This window comes from Rhipicephalus microplus, chromosome 4, assembly GCF_043290135.1.
Source record: "Rhipicephalus microplus isolate Deutch F79 chromosome 4, USDA_Rmic, whole genome shotgun sequence".
In the NCBI taxonomy this organism is placed as follows: Eukaryota; Metazoa; Arthropoda; class Arachnida; order Ixodida; family Ixodidae; genus Rhipicephalus; species Rhipicephalus microplus.
Genome location: NC_134703.1, coordinates 200,479,748 through 200,498,811, shown reverse-complemented (window position 1 = coordinate 200,498,811; position 19,064 = coordinate 200,479,748). Strand labels below are relative to the sequence as shown.

The 19,064-nt window shown below is 46.4% G+C and overlaps 1 protein-coding gene across 3 annotated transcripts in view; it reads left to right on the top strand.

The window, feature by feature from the left end:
• LOC119172518 (NFE2 like bZIP transcription factor cap-n-collar) overlaps positions 1 to 19,064 on the top strand; it is a 230,236-nt gene that overhangs the window by 168,969 nt on the left and 42,203 nt on the right. The gene's annotated exons all lie outside the window — the stretch shown is intronic.

Here is a 19,064-nt window from a genome sequence, read left to right as displayed (position 1 = left end):
TGCTCCAATAAGCGAGAAAAAACACACAATAGATTATGGAAGCAGCGGGTGTCAATTTGAGGAAGAGCGTGATCTATCTTGATATGGGCAACTCGACTGCTGAAAGACTAACTCTCAAGCATGTGTATCCTTCCTACGCGCTGTGAAGCATTGGCGTTAAATACCAATTTTCTACGTTGGTTCGCGCGTGCTGTTTCAACATCATTTTTACACTCATCACCGTTTTCTTATAATGGTGAATGGTATTGATCATATTATTCATCAGCTACGCTCATGTAAATGCTTCGTCGTCACACTATGCATAGTGTTCAAGCGTTAGTGAAGCATGCACGGGTAATCCACGGCAACGTCATCCTGCACATCATTCGCGTCACATTTTTCACTTTTGTAGCATTTCTTTTGTGCTGCTTCCGGAGCTGTTCAACCACAAACCAAGAAACTAGGAAACAGCCACGCAACAAGCGTCCAAGCAGAGCTGCCCAACGAAAAAAAAGGCAACAGGGTGAAACCCGACGCGAAAAACGAGTACCAGGCGATGGCGGTGGCAATAGGGTTATCGCACATTTGAATAGAGCTGGCTAATAAGGAAATATGGGGGCTGTTTGAGAATGCTGGTAGTGGCAGGTACGAAGCTAAGCATTGTTTTTACAGTTGCGAGTGACTTTTTAAAATTGCTACTCATTACTTTAAAGTGTTGTTGAGATCTGGGGGGTGTTGAGAAGCGCCGGGCCTATCCCGCCGCTGACCTCCACTGTTGCGAAACGACGGACCGATCCCGCCGAAGCCACCACTGTTGCGAAAGACGGCGACGCCGACGCGGTCCCGGAGGCGCCACTGCTTTCGACCCCGCCGGGAAGGTCACCAGCCGTTTGGTAGCGTATGTTTCTCAGCTCGCGACTGCTTCTGCGCAGAGCTGAGGAGACGAGCGGACGAGACGACGGTGAGTTAAACAAGGTTTATGTACAGCATATATACAGAGGCGTTACTATTTCGGCACTGGGGCCGGCAGAGACTCGAAGAGCCGAGCTCCTCTCTCTAACACATAGGTCAGCCTTTCGCCTAAAACCGCTGACTCACACACATGTCGGCACTCCGACACGGGGACGCCTCTCACATAGGACCGCCGATCGCGACGCGCCGCAGGGCTTCTTTTATTTACACCGGGTCCAACCAAAGTGTCCAATCAGAAGCGCCGCGGGTCGTCCGGGCAGATTCCGCCAATGGGGGCCGCCGCGCCATGCGTCAGACCACCTGACACGAGGACGCCGGCTCGCTGTCACGTGCGCAACTGACTCACTGCACGTGGGCCAGAGGAGCGCCGCGCGTGTTCACGCCGTCGAGGTGATCGCGCCAGGCAGACTGCGGGCTGGCCTTGACCCAGATTGCCTTTTTCAGAGGCACGGTCGTTTGACGAGGACTCGCTGGCATAACAGCACCCCCGCCGCCAGACAATGCACCGGAAAGACGAGCTGCTTCCACGGGGCTCGGATGTCAGGTGCGCTCGTTCGCCAGGTCCCTCCAGGTTCGCCTCCAGGGCCATGGGGAGACTACAGCTCCAGACTGTTCCGGGAACACATCCCATTTTGACGACGGATCCCAGCTCCACGGGCTTGTCGCCACAACTTGCTGGCCAACTTCGCTCGTCTCTTCCGACCATCTTCGGTTTCAGCACTTGTCGATGGTTCTGCAACTTGCTAAGAACGGTTCGACAACAGACAACACACGACACAAGCAAGTGCCCTCGGTCACCCAACAGAACACCAGACAAAGTATAGAACAACATATACCTATCTACGTGTCTATCGGAATTTCGTTCCCTCTACATCAAGAGGCACATGTGGGACAAAAGACTCTTAAAATGACAACTCAATTTTTTTTCCCACGTACAACAACGTAACGAATTAGAATACCACATAAAGTTGGCCCCTTGAGATCACTCTGAACGAGAGCGCTCAGCCCAGGTCGTGATGAGGTCAAAATTTTGCCCCGAATCGCCAGCCAGAAACCGAAAGGTTGAGAAGGTACTAGCTAGAACGCACTGCTCAATGCACCTGCATTAGCGTTTAGCTTTCCCTTTTTTTTTTTTTTTTTAGCGAACGTCAAAGTTGCGCTGTGGAGCAACATGCTCCACCTCAGTAACCGGCCACTTTTAGGCGACGATACCTATGCGGCACCAAGAGCGGCTCACACTTGCGACGTTGCACAGGGGAACAACGATACGGCTTGCTACTGATTGACTCCTCACCGCTTAGCTCGATATCGTGTTCGATCACCCTCGTGTTTCCGGGGCGGTCCGAAAACACGTCTTCAAACTCGGAACCAATCTTTCTCAGGTCCTCTTTCTCAGGTCCTCTTTCACTTAAGCTAGGCTCTAGGTTTATCTGCTCCCGGATTACTTTCGATCCCCCTTCGATCACCTCACTAGAACTCAAATTTTCTGCTTCCTCTTCCTCTGAAGCCTTCAACAGCTGATTTACGACCGCTTGATGTTGAACATTGGGTTTCACCAAGTTGTAAATTTTGTTCTGCCGCCTTCCTACTTGCACCTCATAAGTTGTATCGCAAGGCTTCGATAATACTTTGGCGGGCCCTTCCCAATCAACCTCAAGCTTGTTCCTTTTGGGTGGCTGCAGCCGCATTACCTGATTATCAACATCAAAAGCGCGCTTCTTCCCCGATTTCTCGTAGTGCTCCTTCGACAGCACTTTTGCCGCGTTTTTCTGGCTTTCCACGAGCGCTTCAATTTGGCTTTCCACTAGCGCTTCAATCGAGAGATCCTCACTCTGCCCTCGAATGAGCGTCTCTCGATCAACTCTCGGCAGCTCGCTCCAACTTTCCGCTACAGGCGAGAGCGTTGCATCCCTCTCGCTCTGACTCAAAGGCGCCACGTCGTCTCCCCCAGAGCATACCGCGCCGGCCGCTCCCGCGACGGGCCGCTCGCGTGACTGCTCACATGACTCATGCGGAAAATTTCCTTTTTGGGGTTCCGTCGACCCGCCGACAAGGTCACTTGAGAGTTCACCGCATGGAACCAAGTCCAGCTTCCGCGAAAGCTTTCGCGCTTGCGATCGCGTGAGAGCCATGCACGCTAAGTTGGGGAAGAACGATTTGCCCTGCTCTTTGAGAAGCTGCTCCGAGTTGTTGGAGAAAAGATAAGAAAAACGACCATTCAGCGCGGCAGACACAGCCGCTTCGGTGCAAAGCTTACCGAACGGGCCTTCAATGACAACGGTGGCGATTGGTAAGCGAACACTCTGCTCCTCGGCGACTTGCCTGATCCACGCGCATTCTCCTGTGAAGTCATCCGGAGACACCAATGAAGGATGGACAACGTCCATGGTTGCCGCTGAGTCTCTAAGTGCTCGGCACGTTTTCTCATTGACCCTAATTTCTTGGAGATACGGCTCCAACAACCGCATGTTTTTTTCTGATTCTCGGATCGTTGCGAAGGCAAACTTTTCCTGACAGTTTCTCGCGATGTGCCCTTCCTTTTTGCAGTTGTAGCAGATTAGCGGCTTCCGTGATTCAAACGCCCGTGTGGTATCAGTGCGTTGTTTAGAAACCTCACTCGATTTTTCCGCTTCTGTTTTCCCTTCCTCTACAGTGTCCTTCGTAAGAGACGGGTCCCTTTTGAAATTACGGTGCGGAGCGGGTTTCCGTTGATCAGGTTTCTTTGAAAAGCCCTCTTTTCTTTCATCCTTTTCAACGCGCACTGCCCTGCTATGCAACTTTCGGCGAGTATAATACTCCTCAGCTAACTCTGCTGCCTTGTTTAGCTGTACTTCACCAAGTTTGTCCTGCAGCCAAAGTTTGACATCCTCCTCGATGCAGCGGTAGAATTGCTCCAATGCAACGCATTCCACCACTTTATCGCGGTCGTCATAAACACCTTCGCCCTTGAGCCATTCAATCAAATCGGCTTTAAGACGAAACGCGAAGTCAACGTGTGACTCATTCCCCTTTTTAGCATACCGGAACCTTTGCCTGAAAGCCTCGGGTGACAACTTATAACGTCTCAAGAGCACTTCCTTAACCTCGTCATAGCTCTCAAACGCTTCCCTCGACAAGCAAGTTATCGCGTCGGACACTTCGCCGGGAAGAAGAGCTAGCAGGTTCCGCGCCCAAAGAGACTGCTCCAAAGCATTTCGCTCACAGACGTGTTCAAACTTGACGAGATACTTCGCCATGTCCTCGCCCACTACGAACGGTGGCAGTTGATCCCGAATTCTAATACCGCTGACCTGAATCGTCGGAGAAGCTGCGCTAGGCGCCTGCGAACACTGTAGGATTGCCAATTCTAGTCGTTTCAACTCTAGGCGCTCTTGTCTCTCGGCCTCCTCGCGCTCGCGACGTTCGCGCCTTTCAGCTTCTTCACGTTCGCGAGCTTCTCGCCTTTCAGCCTCTTCACGTTCGCGAGCTTCTCGCCTTTCTTCACGTTCGCGAGCTTCGCGCCTTTCTTCACGTTCGCGAGCTTCGCGCCTTTCAGCCTCTTCACGAGCTTCTCGCCTTTCAGCCTCCTCACGTTCGCGAGCTTCTACTTCTCGCCTTTCAGCCTCCTCACGGCGTGCTTTAATATCCACCCAGGCCTCATCGACTTCCTCAGCCGACACTCCCTCATCCTTCATGATCTCAAGGATCGCTTGCTTTCGTTTCGCACGGCCCAAAGTAATGCCGAGTTCCTCACAAATTTCGATGAGTTCCTTCACTTTAAGGTTCTCCATCGTTCACACTAGCCTCTTGCTGTTTGCCCCTGTTAAGAATCTACTTGCCGTACCCACTATAAGCCTACTAGCAAGACGCGCAAGCAATTTTAACACTGCCGTGTTTACCCCCTCTGCATTAACTTTGGTTTCAAAGCGCTTCGACTTGGCTTGAAACGATCAAAGCTTACTTTAATGCTTCACACAGCCCTTCTCTAAACTACTACAACCTGAGCTAGAGTAGTCTGGTGAACTGAGGGGAAAACATCAGGCACTCACCGCATCGATGTCGCTGACGCCGGCCGATCCCGCAGCTGCCAACCACTGTTGAGAAGCGCCGGGCCTATCCCGCCGCTGACCTCCACTGTTGCGAAACGGCGGACCGATCCCGCCGAAGCCACCACTGTTGCGAAAGACGGCGACGCCGACGCGGTCCCGGAGGCGCCACTGCTTTCGACCCCGCCGGGAAGGTCACCAGCCGTTTGGTAGCGTATGTTTCTCAGCTCGCGACTGCTTCTGCGCAGAGCTGAGGAGACGAGCGGACGAGACGACGGTGAGTTAAACAAGGTTTATGTACAGCATATATACAGAGGCGTTACAATTTCGGCACTGGGGCCGGCAGAGACTCGAAGAGCCGAGCTCCTCTCTCTAACACATAGGTCAGCCTTTCGCCTAAAACCGCTGACTCACACACATGTCGGCACTCCGACACGGGGACGCCTCTCACATAGGACCGCCAATCGCGACGCGCCGCAGGGCTTCTTTTATTTACACCGGGTCCAACCAAAGTGTCCAATCAGAAGCGCCGCGGGTCGTCCGGGCAGATTCCGCCAATGGGGGCCGCCGCGCCATGCGTCAGACCACCTGACACGAGGACGCCGGCTCGCTGTCACGTGCGCAACTGACTCACTGCACGTGGGCCAGAGGAGCGCCGCGCGTGTTCACGCCGTCGAGGTGATCGCGCCAGGCAGACTGCGGGCTGGCCTTGACCCAGATTGCCTTTTTCAGAGGCACGGTCGTTTGACGAGGACTCGCTGGCATAACAGGGGATAAAATCCGATACTTTATTTAATATTTTATTTCATTTTTATTTATTTAGGCATTTTTACGAAATGCCCACAAAGGAGACAAAAGGAGAGAGTGTCTCCCGACTTCGCCCACTCTTTGTGAGGCACCTTGGACCGGTACAGCAAAACAGTACATACGTTATTCTGAAACATTTGGCATTCTGAAAGTCGTAGTACAGTGAGATATTTTTGCATTAAACCAATGGGCATTTGGAAGACTATTTTCGAAAAAGTTGTTAACCAAAAAAAATATCGGTAATTGAGGTTTACAAAAACATGAGTTGACTGTACAGTAGAACTTCTTTATAAGAGACACTGATTTTAGAGACAAATGGCTATACAGGACACCATTGGGCTTACATAGAAGTAGGGGTTAAGAAAATGCATACATGGTACCCTGCTTATAGGAGACAACTCCTATAAAATACAAGTATTTCTTCCCGGTGCATGTCTCTTGTAAAGGGGTTCAACTGTATGTGAAAATTATACTAACCAAAGAGGTGTAAAAAGAAAGGCGGGCAAGTGTGCATAGAAATGGGAAAATTTGAGTCGGTTGGTGATGCATGGTGAACCACAGCACAACATCCGATATGAGAATAGAAAAAAAGGCATACAAATATGTATACCCTGTCAGCAACTCATTTTTATTGAGCACCATTGATGTAGTTAGTCAATTAGTTCTGAACTTTGTTATTTTCAATGTCTAGGATCTAATTCTTTCGATAAGCAAAACAAATCCAGACAGCTATGCCCGTCCTCCATCACACTACGTATATTGTACTTTTATGTTTTGTATGTGTTCCATTCCTGGCGTTTAGATTTGACTCCTATTGCGCTAGCATTGCAGTTGGCTCGACAACAACATGCCCTTTTCAAGTAAGCTCTCGCCGACGCTCATGTTGGGTGGCTTCTTCATTGGCAAAATTGGAAATGTTTACTATCTTGAAGGCACGAACTGCTGCACACTGGCACTCGCATGCTGTCTTACATTTCACTGTGCCTTGCCGTCACTCTCTTTTGGTGCGTTTCTTGAAGGTTCACTCCTCCACATCCTCCGCCCTCAGCTCTCGAAGCACAGCATAGCAGCCTTCCCTTCTTACCAAGCCACACCCTCGCCACAATACGACGCCATGTGATCAGCTCTACGCTAACCTTAGACATGAAAGCCTGAACCAACAACATCTGCGCTATTAATAATAATAATAATAATAATAAAACAAAAATTGGCCCCGTATGTGCAGTAAGTCTATAGTCTTTTGTTTGAAAACACTGCGTGACATGTGGACACCATGTGGCAGTAATACCAAGAAACGAAAGTTTTCTAGAATGCAGAGCAGCTGGTAGGCAGCAGCGCTATGTGATTTTAGCGAAGTGTAAAACATGCCCACTCTTTCATTCATCGGGCTCTTGTAATCCGAATACACCTTTACTGTAATACAGTGATCCCAGATATATCGAACTCGAAGGGTATCGCGAAATAGTTCGATATATCGAGAATAAAAAATACAAAATATGCATATTTAAGGCCTGAATTGAAGAATCTCGGGCCTCAGAAATCGTTACAAGAACTAACATAACGATTCGCTCAAAAACGAAATGCGAACTGCAGGTTACCGCACTTTATTTAGTCGGTAAACTTCTCTTGCTTCTTGCACGCCGTAAAGTTCTAGTCATCCTTAATATCATTGAAGCTTTTCAAATGAGTGAACTTAGCTCCTTCGGCCCCAACCTCGATTGACGCAGAACACCGATGCAAGCTTTGTAGTGCGGCAAAAGGTTGGTTAGCAGTGGCAGCAAATGTGTTGGTACATTTATAACTGCACGGTTACACTTCCGTTGCACCAACAACGGCAGCCAAAATTTCGGCATCGATGCAGTCGGAAACAATACGTCATCTGTACTGATGAAGTCACTACTGTTCGTGATGTGCCCGGAAATGCTGATAAGTCGCAGAATTCACTGTACATCATTGTAAGCGGTCATGAAGCACCCGAAGTCGTCACCTGGCCCGCAAGAAGCATTTACGACAGTTTTCTACTTGACGTCTCTTCAAGGGCCAGTCATAATTTTTATCACTACGTGTGGGTCAACCTTTAGTTCAACTCCAGAATAAGGATTTATATTGAGCGAGGCAAGAAGTACACAAGACCACGAGGTGCAAAAGACGCAATGCCGAGTTTGTCTGAGTTCTAATCGTTTACATGTTGGCGATATCGATGTCACTGTCGATTTCTAGCTGGCAGCTAGCGCTTTTAGCAGCTTTGATACAGAAAGATAATAAAAACATAATCTCTGAGACAGGGGTTCTGAAACTGAAAACATCAAAAAATTTGTCACATGGTTGCACATCTCGAAGGCCATGCTTTTCAGGCTCGCATGCCATTGGGCGCTAACAAACAAGGAAAAGAATGCGAACTACATGCGAACATTGTTCTGAGATCGCCAAGTCACTTCGCATTCTCATTTCGGTGCCCTCGACAATCGGTCTTTTGGAAACGACTATGCCCACGTGCTAAGACCTACAGATCGTGCATCAAACGTACCGATGTACTCGCAAGTGCCGTGCAAAGAACCAGAACAGCGTGATGGACTAACATAGTTTTTCCATCGCCTGGACACGAAAAATATCGTAACTTGTTGGAACGCGACCTAAATTGATCAATATTTGCTAGGAAATATGCAGTTTCTGGGCTTTGGCGCGGCACCGCGTTCGATATACCGAATGTCCTAGTTCGATACACGCATGGGAAATTCAAGGGGATTTTTCAACTGTTCGATATAGTTAATATTTTGATATATCTGCGATCGACTATACAACAAAGGCCCCAACCACCATCACTGTCACCAGAGTCATGATAGCGAACGTAGTCACTGCTTACGAATGGTTAGGTTGGTGTTAGGTGGAAGCAAAGAATAACAGCAACTGTCAATGGTATCTGTCTCCCAGGTTGACTCCATTGCATGTTATTGTGACAACAACAAGTATACATGCGTTCTAGAAATAAAGCAACACACTACATAATACTCACGTGTTGATGTCGTACCCAAATGTGTATAATATTTGCTTTTGATTGACAATCTTCACTAGTATAAAAGCAACCAGGAGATCAAGATGGGTGGGCATTTAGCAAGGGGTTAAACTTTCACTCTGGTGGCTCAATCAAGTCACAGACAGAACCAGAAAAAACAGGCACACAGACAGACAGACCCCAATTTCCGCATTAGTTCATTTACTCAGCCCGGCATTCATGATGAGGCTACAAGTGATTTGCAATGTTATACCAGTAGCCATGGCTTTTTCTGGTTTCTAATGTGTCATCGTCACAGCTGCCATCCTCAGCAACTCTGCAGCATGCCAATTCTGTTTTGTTGGAAAATGGTTTGAGCTAGTGTACCGAATAATAGAGGCAGGATTTCTAAATAGATCAGTCAAGGTCAAGGTCAAAAACAGGGTGAAAAGTATATATATAGGTACTGGCAGCCTACATCACAACATGCGCAGAATACGAGGTGCACCGAGGTAGCATTGTCACACTCATGGCAATCACATTCTCAAGTTGTTCAGTCAGCATGGTATAGGCCTCACCTTCACTCACAAAGTCTGTAAGGATTACGAGCTACAGTTTCTTGACCTAAAGTTAACCTTTGGTAAAAATCATTTGTGTTGAAAATATGACCCAAGATCAGTGAAGCCTATCTTAAACTACAAGTCTAGCCATTCTAAGATTGTGAAGAAAGTGATTGCAAAGACAATCCTTAGTGCGTCACTCAGGAAATTCTGTGTGCACGTGTCAAATACTGCTTTTCATAACCAGGTAAAACGCTTAGTAGATGCTGGGTATTCTTACAAGGTTATTTCGTCTGTGCGTGGGTCAATGGTTCGGAGCGTTAAGCTCGTGAAACACAGAGGAGCTCAAGAAAATTCTAATGGAAAAAGAAAAAGAGCAGTTTTTCCTTATGTACACAAATTGGCACATGGGCTAAAAAACGTAGGCTCAAGGTATGGTGTCGACGTTCTTTTTTCCGCCAAACATTGGCACATGGGCTAAAAAACGTAGGCTCAAGGTATGGTGTCGACGTTCTTTTTTCCGCCAAACATAAGGTAGGTCACATTAGCCCGATGGTTGATAATGCGCTGAGGAACAAACAAGCCAAAGGGAGATGCGCTGTGAATCATAAAAACAAGTACATCGCATGCGTAAAAAAGTTGTGTATTTAACTCCATTATCGTGTGGTAGGGAGTGCGTGGGACAAACAAAACTATGTGTGAATGTTCGTTTAAGGGAGCATGAGTTATATCTTCAAGGGATCGCGCGACTTCATCTGCCGGAACATTGCAGGTCATGCGGTTGTCGTCCCATTTTTGAGAGAACCACCATCATCTTCAAGCATCCTAACCAGCTAACAAGAGAAATCGCTGAGGGATATCTTATAAAGATTAGGGGTAGCAAGTGCGTTAGTGAACGATCCATCACACTGCATGAAAAAGAATTAAGCTATTTAGGCCAATCTTGTTTATTGCCATGAGTGTGACAACGCTACCTCGGTGCACCTCGTATTCTGCGTATGTTGTGATGTAGGCTGCCAGTACCTATATATTTACTACCCTGTTTTTTCCAATAAACAACAGTTGTGAGTCGGCGTCGTCTTTTTTTTTCTCTTTTACTCCTTTCCTGTCCTGTATTTTTTCTGGTGTTGCGCTGTAAGTAAGTTTACGATGCATATTATCCTGTTTTGAACAACAATGTGATTGTATGAAACGCATGAAAAAGCACTTTTTCCAAGGGACATTAGCAGGGAATAGTCAGAAGTATATTATGCCAAAAAATGTATTATGCATCAAGAAGATTCTACTCTACACCGCTGTACACATGAATGCAGACTTTACTGCTCAAGAAGCCAGCTCAACTAGAGCCACATTTGTAAAGTAGCACTTTTGCTTCCACATTCTGAAATTCACTGAATATGTGTGCAGTGTTTTAGGTGTATTATCTATAGTACAATATCTGGGCAAAATGCACAAGCCACATTCATCTCCTTTGACGTAGACTTTTCCACTCAGGGGCAGGCCATGTGTATAGGATCTTGTGCTGCTCCTGTCCCGTTTACAGTGCACTCCCAACAAACTAAACTTGCTTCAACAAAAATGCCTCATTAACGGAACTACTCGCTCACAACCAGTCTCACAACCATGGCAATACCTTGAGATCGAGACAAGCCAATCCAGTAGCTATTCTCGCTTGTGACTGTGGGAGCCGAGTCAGCGAGTCAATTGTGCGGCAGATCACGGTGTTATTTTAGCCAGATGGAAAGGAAACGGCCGCACCATGCACTCTCGCCTAAAAAAAAGCTGCAAATTTTGCAGGAGCTCGATCAAAGCGGCCTGCACAAGACGGAGGTGGCGAAAAAATATGACATCCCGAAATCGGCGCTGTCGCGGATCTACAAAGACAGAGAAAAGATAGAAGGCGCTGTAAAAAACGGGACTTTTACATCTAAACTGATGCGGACGACGCCTTATGAACAACTAGAAAAGCGGGACCTTTACATCTAAACTGAAGCGGACGCCTTATGAACGACTAGAAAAAGTTATTTTTCTGTGGTTCAAGCGTGCACGGAGTTTCAATTTGCCCATAAGCAGACGAATTCTTGAGCAGACAGCTTGAGAATTCTCGAGAATTAACACCCATCGCCATGCAAATGGGTGTTAATAACTTTGTCCTAAGGCTCAGCCACTTCAAAAGACGCCATGGCCTAGTCTTCGAAGGAATCTCTGGTGACAGTGGTGCAGTCAACAGATACATTTGTACCGACTGGCAACAGGGGCGGCTTAAGGAACTTCAGATAAGCTTTGATGCACGAGACATCTCCTGCGTTGACGAGATTGCTGTTTTTTATAAGGCGCTTCCATCAAAGACTCTCACCTTCAAAGGCGAAGCCTGTAGTGGAGGAAAACGCAGTAAAGATCGCATCACTGTGCCGGTGGGTGCAAACTTTGCAGGAGATGAGTAATTGAAGCTGTTGGCAATAGGAAAATCAAAGCACCCATGTTGTTTCAAAGGCGTTCGACACTTTCCCGTTGCATACCGTGTGAACGGAAGAGCGTGGATGACCATGGCCATTTTCGAAAACTGGCTTTGGGAGAAAGACTCAAGATTTATGAGGCAAGGCAGGAAGGTTGTCTTCATCAGGAATGTTCACGGTCAAGTTCAAGGACTCCAAGCCATCAGGAGTTCTTGCCACGATAGTGATCCAGCCGATGGATCAAGGGGTTATTCAGAACAACAAAGTTCATTACTGTAGATAATGGCTTCATTAAATGCTGCTTAGAGCAGGCAGCGGGAAATGCTACAGCATAGATTATTGGTAGCCATTCACACTTTGGCTTGTGTCTGCGAGCAAGTGAAGGCAACAACAATACACAGTTGCTTTCACCATGCTGGCCTTCAAGCGCAAGAAAGCAGTACCTGATGAAGAAGAAAGCCCTGTTGATGCAGACCTTGAGACGGTATTCAGTCAGGTCGTGCCCTCTGCCCCTTTTCAATTGATTCGTGCAGGACTACGAATCAATTGATGAAAATGTTCGTACCTGTCATGAATAGACTGTCGAGGAAATGATTGCCGAAGTGCAAGATGAGGATCAGCCTTCCTGCGATGAATGTGATGACAATACTGCCAGTGCAGTGGTGCCACCAGACCGATCAGCTAAAGAGGGTGTTGAACTATTGCAGCGCTATTTTGAGCATGAGGCTTGTCCAGAATTTCTAGCTAGTTTGTCAGGAATGGGTGTGTACCTTGTGAAAAAAAAACTCAAGCTTGCCAAACAAACCACTCTTCACTCCTTTTTTTCTCCTACTCATCCTCATGAGTAAGGTGAGGTTCGTGCAATTTAATTAAAGGTCTTGGTTCACTAAATAAGTGTTGTTTACTTAAATGAAGCTTCTGATAAATGGAGCAGTTTTATGAATCCTCTTCGAGGTCGGTTTAAGAAAAGTCTACTGTAATATATTTTAGCCATTATTGACTACTCACCGGTTCCTGACCATGCTGCTGATCAAGGCATACTTCCAGGGCCTTCAGATATGTAGACGACTTAATTCTTTTATTATATCCGTGAAAGTAATCCTAATCTTAAAATAATAATAACCTTACACTGATATAGTGAATATATTTTAACTAGCTTTAGACAAGACAGCAAAGGTGTAGTGTTTTCACACAAAGTGCCATCTTACAGTTTATTGCAGTTTTAGATTATAACTAGAAATTTAGCTCACATCTTATCTGCTGGCAGCATGCAGCAAGTGCTTAGAGAGAGCCTTTTGATTTTGTACATTAGAAGATCATTCAGAGAGCATTCGCAAGCTCGTGTTGTGAATTGGCTCTTACCAAATCATGTCCTCCACACGCCATGCAAATGGCCTTCATAATAAAATGAATAGACTGCCTTCTGCCGGCTTTTCCTCCTATATCATCATGGCTATGACGGAAAAACTTCTCCATGAGCTAAAAGAAAAATATTTTGGCAGGAAGTAGTTCATGATTGTGCTATATATTACCGCCAGCATGTAATAAGTTTAGCGCAAGAGTGACTCTCGCCTAAAAAAGAAAAAAAAAACACGACCTAACAAGCAGCGGCCGCTAGCGTTTTGTTTGCTTGTGTTTTGTTACCGTAATTACTCGAATCTAACGCGCACCTTTTCTCCGGTTAAGCGAGTTCACAAATCGCATGCGTGTTAGAATCGAGTGTGAAAAAAAAAAAAAAAACGAATACAGTCATTCTATTGTCATCGGCATTTTCAAAATGGCCGCCCCCTACGTGCATCGGCATGGCGCGTCGGCCATTTCTGCCTATGTGTTTCCCATGTGCGGCACTTTGTACGTGTGCTGAGGAGTTCGTCATCTTGTAGTGCATTAGTATCGGCATGAAAGGGCCGACTCCAAAAACTCAAGTGCACCACGATGCCGCTTTTAAATGAAAAGTCATCGCGTGTGCAGAAACAAACGGAAATCGGGCCGCATCGCGGTCGTTCGGAAGTCCCGAAACGTGCGTGCGGAACTGGCGGAAACAAAAGCAGAAGATTGTCGACAGCAAAGCTTCACGCAAAGGCTTCAGTGGACCACAGCAGGGTCAGTTTCCGCAAATTGAAAAGCTGCTCGGCGAGTATGTGCTTGAGCAGCGAGCGGCACAGCGGCCCGTGACGGCAAAACTGCTATAAGTGTGGGCTATGCAATTAGCCTTAGAAAAAGATCTAATGCAGAGCCAGTTTAAAGCGTTCAGGTGCTGGCTAACTAACTTTATGAAGAGGAAAGGCTTTTCCCCCCGAAGGTGAACAGGCATATGCGAAACGTTTTGCGGAGGAGTGCGATGAAAAGCTTCACAGTTTTCAGAGGTTCGTCTTAAACTTGCGGCACAACGACTACCTGCTTGGGCAAATCGAGAATGCCGATCAGACGCCTCTTTACTTCGACATGCCTGGCACCACAATCGTCGCAAGTTCGCCTGACGGCGCAAGCAAGTTCGCGCGCTGACGTCAGGCGAACTTACCGTCACTTGCCGTCACTGTAGTTTTACCGTGGACCGCTGACGTCAGTCCACGGTAAAACTACAGTGACGGCAATGCTCTGTTACACGTCAGATGGGCACAAGCTTCTCCCCGTACCTCATATTTAAATGGAAGACGCTCCCGAAAGGAGTCGTTTTTTCGAGTGGTGTGATACTGCAGGCCAGCAAGAAAAATAGGTGCGCGATGCAATCGATGTCTTACTTTTTTTTTTCATCATGGAAATCGGGTGCGCGTTACAATCGAGGGCGTGGCAGAATCGAGTAAATACAGTACTTGTCGCATTAATTCCGTGTGATGTTTAGCACAGGGTACAGAGCAAGAATTCTTGAGGAGGTGAAACTTTGCTAGGTCTGGCTTCCTGAAAATGTCACGAAATAGGATGGATGGATGGATGGATGGGTGGATGGATATGGCTGTACCCTTTAGATCGGGCGGTGGCTAGTGCCACCAAGCCATAATACTTAATTAACCAAAAACAATATTTTTTTTTTTCCCCTTTAAATAGTGAGGTTGAGGATTCGTACTTTGCAGTGAAGGGTTTAATTTTCACTCATGCCTTGACTTTAGCCACATATCAGATAACCTCCTTCTAGTTAATTCTACCCGCCTAATGTTTATTTTACCCTCCCCGTCCCTAAACCCCAGTGCTTTAAAAAACTTAAAAAACTCTGCGCCATCATCCTGAACTATAGGGTGAAGCCCTTTACAGAACATTATCAAGTATTTGGCAGTTTCTTCTTCCTCTCCACACACACTGCATACGGTCTCTACTCCTACGTATTTGGCCCTGATATATCTTGGTTTGCAATACTCCCGTCCTGGCCTCGAACAGTAGAGAACAACCTCGAGTACTATCATAAATCCTCTCCTTGGCAATCTCCTGCTTAAAAGTTCGATAGATCTCTAGTGCGTACTTCTTAATCATGCTAATTATCCACATATATTGGTCTCGGCGTCCTTCACCTTATTTTTAACCGATATTTCTAAGTATTTACCAGTCAATTTTCTGGTTTGCTTCCTTCATTTTGCATCGACATTCTTCATGTACAAGTAACTGAATACCTTCCTAGCCCAACGCTCCTCCCCTATTTCTCTCAATTGCTTCTCAAATTTCACCTTGCTGCTAGCTTCCCTGCCCTCAAATGATGTCCATCCCGTATCACCTTGTACTTCCTAATTTGGTGTATTCCCGTGAGCTCCTAAGGCAAGCCTACCTAGTCCACGTTGCTTAATTTCTAATCTTGCTTGAACTTCTGATCTCATGCACAAGACCGCATTGCCGAACTTCAGACCAGGAACCATGACCCCTTTCCATATTCCTCTCACAACATCATACCTATTTCAATTCCACAGTGCCCTAGTTTTTATAACTGCTGCATTCCTCTTACCTTTAGTCGTCACGTATGTTTCGTGTTCCCTTAGGTACTCGGTTCCATTGCTTATCCAGACGTCCAGATATTTGTATTTATCTGTTATCTCTAGCGTGACCTCCTGTATCCTCAGCTCACTACCTTCATTATCATTTGAAATCATGACTGATGATTTTTCCTTACTGAATCTGAAATCTAATTTATCTCCCTCATTACCGCAGATGTCAATCAATCTTTGCAAAGCTTCTTTGTTGTCAGCCATTAGCACTATATCATTTGCGTACATTCATGCTAGTCATGCCTGTTCAATGAGTTTTCCTTGTTTGACGAAAGAGAGGTTGAAGCCCAGTCCATTTCCCTCTCATTTGGCCTCTATTCCTTGTAGGTACATCATGAATAATAAGGGTGACAGGGGATACCCCTGCCTAAGCCCCCGTTTTACCTCTGCAGTCTTGGATACCTGTTTTTTTCACTTTATAACTACCTTGTTACCTTTATAGATATCCTTTAAAAGATTAGTGACTACATCTTCCACGCCTAGTGTGTCCAGTATGCCCCACAATTCCTCTTGAACCACGCTATCGTACGCTCCCTTGATATCCGAAAATGCTAGCGACAAGGGCCTGTGTTCCTTTTCTGCTATTTAGATGCACTGTGTCAGTGAGAACAGATTGTCTTCCAACCTCCTCTGTTTCCGAAACCCATTCTGCATTTCCCCGAGCACCCCCTCATTCCCTATCCATGCCTGCAGTCTTTTCTTTATCATCTGCATAGCCAGTCTGTAGACCACTGATGTCACTGTTATAGGACGGTAGTTGTTTATGTCAGCTTTCTCCCCCTTTCCTTTATAGATCATGCTCATCCTGCTAAGTTTCCATTCATCGGGGACTTCACCATTGATTATTATTTTGCTCACTGCCTCTCTCAAAGCCTGCTTAGACTTCAAACCTAATGTCTTTATCAGCATAACTGGAATGCCATCTGGACCTGTTGATGTAGTACTAGGAACCCTTTTCTCAGCCTTTTCCCGCTCTCATTGTGAAAATGGAGCCATTGCGCCGGTACCTAAGTATCGGGCACGGTACTTAGGCGCCCTCTGTCGTGAAACTCGGCTAGCGGAGGAGGAAAACGGTGCATACCCCTCTCACCGCACTTTGGCCGTTCGCGCATGGTTCGCGCTTCACGTTCAACTGGGTGTGTTTGCCTGCGCCCTCGCCTGCAGCAAATTTTGACACGACAGGGTTAAAAAGCTGGTTTTGCAGAAAAGCCGTTGGTTTTGAAAGAAATATCAGCGCTCAACGTGACCGCGAAATTGAGAAAGGTGCAAATGTCTTACGCAATCGTCATGGCATGCAGCTGTTCGACCACCAACACAGCTGGAAGCTGCTTCAAAAAAAAAAAAAAAAAAACAGCTACATGAATGTCATGCAGCGTCATGTAACATGACAACTGAAAAAGAACCACGCACATGCTGATCTTTCAATTAATTTTTAATGTGCAGATGAGGTTGCGTCAAAAAGGTTTTCTACATCTTATTCACAATCTTTGCGCAATGAGAAAGAATCGAAACCATTATTTCTCAATAGTCAGTCTTTTGGGAGCTTTGACAGCTTCTTCTTCTTCTGGGCCCTTTTCTGCTTGTTTCATGCTTCATTTTTGCAATGTTGTCTCATGCGCATTCTCACGTAGTAGTGAAGAATTTTGGCCACAGCGTCATTTTTGTGTTTTGCGGCATGGCAACGTGAGGTCGAAGTTTTGAAGAACATGATCAACAGTTCACCAAAAAACGTCGTAGTGATCCTCGTTCTTGGAAAAGAAATGTTCTGCACAGCGAATCATCTTGTATAGCCTCGTCGCTAACCCATCTCTTGATTTGCAGATTGTCAGAGATGCTTGTGGCAACGTTGGTGTCTCAGCAGAAAGTGACTTTCTGCAGAGTTCATACGGCAGCATTGTTTTCATCTTTCTGGACAGAAATCCTGTGACGTAATACAAGACCGCAACGACGACTTCAGAGCTTGTTTGGCTATCCTTGACAACAACATCTAAGTCCCAATCACCTGTTTCGACAAATCCGTCTAACTTGGCCTTTTGCTGGTCAAAGTGCGGGGGGTCACTGTCAGCTTTCTAGAATATCTCGTCGAACTCCGAAAGGTCGAGGGCAGGCTTTTCTTGAACAACTTCGCAGTTCCCGAACCTCTGTGGTTTGAGCAAAATAGACGGCTAGCATGCATTACAATTGCAGGAACGTTGGCATGTCTGGTTGGTCATTGTCACAGGCTGCCTGTTTTGCCTTGCCAAAGAATCTCTCAAGGGGATCCTGGTTGAATTTCGCCGTTAGGACGTATTTGTAAGTGCGCTTGCTTAACATGTACTCAATCAGCACAAGCGTAGAAAGCATATAACACAGAGGCCTTCCGCAGTTGTTGGTGAGAGAAACATTTCATGATTGCGCCCGACTGGAGCTCCCCTTCCCAGTCATCCAGCCACTGAATTGAGTCTCTGATCACAGTGAGATCACGACTACCGTATCGCATCCCTTCTGTTGGATGCTGTCTATTCATGGAGTCAAAAAAATTAAGATCGTTCATTCTTCCTGCGAACGCGATTGTTCATGCAGCTTCTTGGGTATTCAAAACATTTTGGCCAGCGTATAACTTGATTCCAGATCACATAGACCGGCTGAAGACTTGCGATGCCAGCTTAATGCGCATGAGCTTCATTTTTGACGGGTATATATGGGGCTCGGTTATATTTGGGCAAACCTTCTGGACTCCTGCGTTCTTGCAATCTTCCTTGCACACGGCCGTGTACAGATTCCTTTTCACTCACTGCCCGTTCACTTTTAGAAGACACTGTCTGCTCTGGATGCATTTGAATAGATGAGACACATTGGAAAAGGCAAACATCTTGCGCTTCTTATCTACGGGTTGTTCAAAAAAATTCTTGCCCAAGTGCGTTCACATCTTGCCGTTTGTCGCCGCTCTGTCAGAGATAATTCCATCAAATAGTGCACTAGCATTTTCAAGCATGACGATTGCATGGAGGACCAAATGGCTAAGTGCTGTCGCTCTAGTACTTCTCTTCGATGCAAATACACCGATCAGTTGCACGTAACTGTCCCCAAAAGAGAAAAAAAAAATTGGCAGATTCCATGTACAGTGGGAACCAATGATATGTGAAGCTTGAATGAGAAATATTGATATGTCACTTTAAAATCAGCACAACGTTACGATTTGGAGGTAAATGATGCCATACGTGACGTCCGTGTTATGGTTATCATGTTTGGATGTGTCGTTTACCTTTTCCATCTATTCACGTCACGTGATGCCAAACTTATAATGTGTGGAGCTAGGGAAACGG